Source organism: Meleagris gallopavo, chromosome 8, assembly GCF_000146605.3.
Source record: "Meleagris gallopavo isolate NT-WF06-2002-E0010 breed Aviagen turkey brand Nicholas breeding stock chromosome 8, Turkey_5.1, whole genome shotgun sequence".
Lineage (NCBI taxonomy): Eukaryota > Metazoa > Chordata > Aves > Galliformes > Phasianidae > Meleagris > Meleagris gallopavo.
This window is the reverse complement of record NC_015018.2, coordinates 13931172-13936124: the sequence shown is the minus strand read 5'-3', so window position 1 is coordinate 13936124 and position 4953 is coordinate 13931172.

The following is a 4953-nucleotide window of genomic DNA, read 5'->3' as shown; positions in this document are numbered from 1 at the left end:
GTGAAGCTCTCTAAAAAGTCAGGAGATGCTGAACTTCAAGGTATCTTTGCAATAAAATAGTGAGTACAGTCCTGCCAGAGCTGTGTTTGTTCACAATCATTGTGTTTCCTCACTGTGCTCATACCACACTGCTGCTGTAAAACTGGAGTTTCAGACATGCGCTATAGATATTCATTTCTGAGAGAGAGAGGAAAAAAAACACCCAAACACTCTGATCCCTCTATCATTTTAATTCAGTGACCGGGGGGGAGGGGGGAAGAAGAATGTGGACGTATTTATCTTTGAGTTTTATGGAACTGCATCATACTGTTATACCAATATAGTTCAAGCAAAGTTGCAGTAGTGTATTGAGTGTACATGCATGCGTAACTTGCTCTTCAAATCTTTTTAAGTTATCATTAGCTGTTAAATGGCTTTGTAAGTGGGAATATAAGAATAGGTTGGAGATCGGAAAAGAAAAACTTAATTTCCAGCAGATCAGAATAGAAATAGCAAATGAAGTCATCATTACTGTATTTCTTCTTGTCTCTGTCAATGAGATTAATTTATGTACTTTGTCATGTTTTGTCTTTGTTCCATCATGTTCATTTTTTCCTTGTTTGTTTTGTAGCAGGGTATGCTAATAATGCTCTTTCCTGGGAGATATCTGAATTTATTAGTTTGAACATTAAACATCCCCTTTAACTGTTTGGGATTAAAAACGGTTCTAAGTGAAGATATGTGTGAATAAAACATTCCCCTTCCTTTGGTAACATGGATAAAAATGTCTGCAGTACAGTTAATCTCTTCAAGTTAATTGATCCATTTTATATTAAGCATTGTATTCCTTTGGAAACTTGCTAAATTTTTTTTTGAGCCAACATTTTCTTTGTGAACATCAACAAATGAGTTATATGGGTAAAGACCGAGACAAGATTTCTGAGGGTCAGAGGGGGAGAATTCTGTGAGTTGGCTAAGATTTTTTTTTATTGTTGAAATGAAAAAGCAACAAGAAAATGTAGAATGTTCACAGCATGCCATTTTGTTTGGTGAAATTCTAAGCTGTTTTAGAAGACAGTGGGTTGTTGACTTACTTTGAAATATGGTTGTGTACATGGACATGCAGGCATACATAGTGTGCTGTAAGATGGAAAACAGTTCTGCTGGGCCAGCTTGGACTGAAATGCTTTAAGAACTTTTAGTTAGTAAAGCATTCAAAGTCATTATTTTTTTCTCTTATAAGTCTTCGACATACTTTTTAGATAGAAAAACACTTTTATATGTAGGTTCCATATAAAAATAGTATGATTTGTTTGGTTCTGGGTGCAATGCTAAATTTACTGGTATATATTAGCTAATTATTTTAACCAAATGAGATTTCAAAACCATTCCATATATGCACTTTAGGTTCACAGCTGCTAAAATTTAAGTTCTGCCACTGTGTGAAGAACGTAGAAAAGCATCTGTTATGTATCTGCCATGCTGCCAATACACTGTTTCCCAGTTGTTTAGCTGCTAGATTTTATAATATTGGCATGATCTTATTCTTTTATTTTATTTTATCCAGTGCTCTTTTGTCAAGGAATAGGTCTGCTCAATGTTTAATTTACATATGTGAAATTATATATAGTGAGCAGATTGATGTAACTAATTTATTGTAGCTTTACATAGAAGAAAGATGACATTTAAAAAAAGAGAGAGATATTATTGTTTTCTTTTTCCTGTATTAACTCATGTTGAGTACTACTGAAGTTTTAGGCAATACACTGCTGAAAATGTAGGCAAACCATATTTGAATGGCCCATACATAACTGCCTGTTTCTACTTCTAACTGTGTGGTGAAACCCTGATTTAAATAAAAATTTAAATTTAAATAAAAAGTGATTTTAAAAAATATTTTGTGTATACATAAACTGACAAAAAAAAAAAAAACCAACTAAAAAACAATAAAATTCAAAGGTCAGCTAAGCCCCACTGCTATAAATTATTTCAATCTGAATAAAGATTCCTCTCAAAACTTCCAGCTTCTAAGCAACCACTATATATATATATATACATATTCTCTAAGTGCAAATTTAGTCCTTTAAAGGCTTACTCATGTAGGCAGCTCTATCAAAGCTAAAGAAAACATTCCGATGACTCAGGTTGTACAGGGCCAGGACTCAGGAAGGTAGCTTTCTGTGATGCTCAAATGAATAAATACAGATTGTATGGTGAAAAATACACTATAAAACGAGAGGGAGCTTCTTCATGATCTGGAATCCTTGATGTAAAATGATGTTGATGATCAGCATTTGATCAATCAACATTATGACTGATGTAGTGGAGAGTTGTGTGGAATGCACCACCATTGTATGCCAGAAATGGACTGGATAGATAATGAGAAACTGATGGTGGGTAAGTGATTAGCCTACTTTGACTATATAAAGATAGTCTGTCTTCCTCTCTGTGGGCCTGTGTCTCAGCGGTGGAGAAACTGGTTCAGTGGCTTCTCCACCTGTAAAAACCAGTATTTCATCCACTAGAAATATGTGTTCCTCTGCTCAAGAGAGAGGATACAGTGAGTACGCACCATGTATCATACTGTGGAGAATGACCATGGAGAGGTTATGAGGAACTGGGTTGGAGAACTCACCTTGGCCCTTACAGGCATTCTAAAACCAGAGGCCACTTCTTAGTGGTCTAGAATCCATGCTATAAAATGAGGCTGATGATCAGCAGGCTCAGCAGCTAAAAATACCCACTGTATTTATGTAACAGTGTAATGTATTTTAGCTTCATAATAACATGAGGCAACAACTAATGAGCAGGTTGACTGGTGTACTTGAAACCTAAGATGATATTATAACTTAGTTGCAATTTCAGATTATATGTTACAAAGTACTTCTCCGGTGGCAGACTGCTGCAGGTGGGAGTTTTCCTTCTGAAAATGATGTGCTGGTGATAGAAATTACAGAACGCAACTATGATCCCAAAACAAACTAACAAACAAACAGAGAAATTTGCCCATCGTCATTTAGGAAGTTGGCAGCAGAGTTAGCACGTTCAAGATGTAAGTTTTCAAAGTCTAGGGTCACAACAAGGCAGTAATGTCCCTTCACTGCTGTAGAGTGTGTATTTTTCCCTTCCTGTACAGTAGAAGAGGCTGGTAGCACCCCTTGTTTGTTACACACCATGGGATCTGGGTATGTTATTTTATCCATAACAGATAATAATCTAGGCCGTGTCTATGCAAGAAAATGTTTAACTGGTTTTAAAAAGAATGATTATAAGCCAGGTGCACTTAAAACAGTTTGCCACCTCCTTAAATTGTTTTTGTAATTTACAAAATTTAGCTAAACTGATTGAAAAGATGATAAAGTCAATTTAAGTCACCTAGTTTAGGGAGCGGGACCTGCAACTTCTCCCTGTAGACAAGGTCTTGCCTAGTAAGTAGGAGGATCAATGGCAGGTTAATGCAATTGGCAATGTAAGAAGGTGGAAAAAACAGACTTATTATTTGTCTGTGCTACGCGGTAAACTACTCAGGCAGGGTTTTTTTCTTCAGAGATCTCTCTACAGTGACAGCTAGCACTCTACTAAAATTAATACTAATAATATGGATAATGATGTGCTAAATTGTTTTCAGTATATAGTTATTCCAATTTTACAGGAGTGTGGTATTGAACTGAATTTACTCCATTAAGACAAATACAGCTGCCTATAGCAGGAGGCCACTTTGTGCTTTGAGTTATGTGGGATTCTGATGGGAATCACATGCTTGTAACTAAAGAAGAGATAAAAAGAGGTAGATGGAGAAGAGTAGACCGTATTGCTTTGTTTAAATTTACAGTTCACATAGCACTTGTTTTTCTTGGCATTTGATCTAATAAATAAGCACAGGCACTGATTGTTTGAAGCATGCTGAGTGATGACCTGAACTAGTAAGTATGCCTTGATGGAAAACTCTTACATAGAGAAACAGAATTTTTATTCATCAACGTAGTATTTGATTATTTGCTGTGGATGAAGGGTTTGATTCTTCCATTTCTTGGACTATTTAAGGAAAATTAGATCTATACAAAGCAATGGAGTGGTTTGTTCACTGATTGTGTTTTGATTTTCTGCATGTTGGCCCATTTCTCATTTTAATGTATGCATTAAAATAACAGGGAGTGTGCAATGTTTCTTTTTTTTTTCTTTTTCCCGTGGGGTCTTTGCTCATTGTTTTCTGTCCAATGGTCAGTGCAAAGGGAGGAATGGCTTTAGGAAAAGGGTGATGCCACAGTTGTAGCAGGAATGTATTCTGTTGATATGATGAGGCAGAGCAGCAAGTACAGTATTAGTTTCTGCTGTGTCGGTGAATAAACTGTAGAAAGTGGTTTGCAGTGTAGAATAATACATATCCTACTGCAACTTATTTCCCCTCTCAGCATGCTTCTGCTTTTCAGCAAGAGTGAGTTATGCTCTATTAGCAATAAAGAGCCAGATTTTTAAAGGTGCTTAGGCAGCTAAAGAGGTAGGTAGGTGACTAATAGGATTTAGGAGCCAAGCTTGAAAAAACTAAGTGTCTTCAGAAGTCTAAGAATTCTTATAGAAAGCCTTGGATTTCCCCACTCTACCCAGTCAACTGCAGCCTGCCATCGTTTCTCTATTTTATTGAGCAAAGTCTCATGCCCTGAGTGAACCTCTTTGATGGGTATTCCTGGTAATTCCAGAGGCAGTTCTGTTCTCCATGCAAATTTCCCTGTATTCCCTGGGCATAAAGACAGCACCATGGATGTGTCTGCATGCACTGCTTTACCAGCAACACACATCTCTTCCAAGGCGAGTTCATGCTCCAAATTAATGGGTTGCTCTCTGCACGTGGAAAGCAAGTCCAGGTCCTCAAAGGGAAGGGAATCCCAAGTGTCGCTGCAGAAACGATAGCTCTTTACAGAGGTGGTGCCCAGGGTAAGGCGGAGGGGCCTCAGGTGCCGGCGGAGCCGGGCTCGG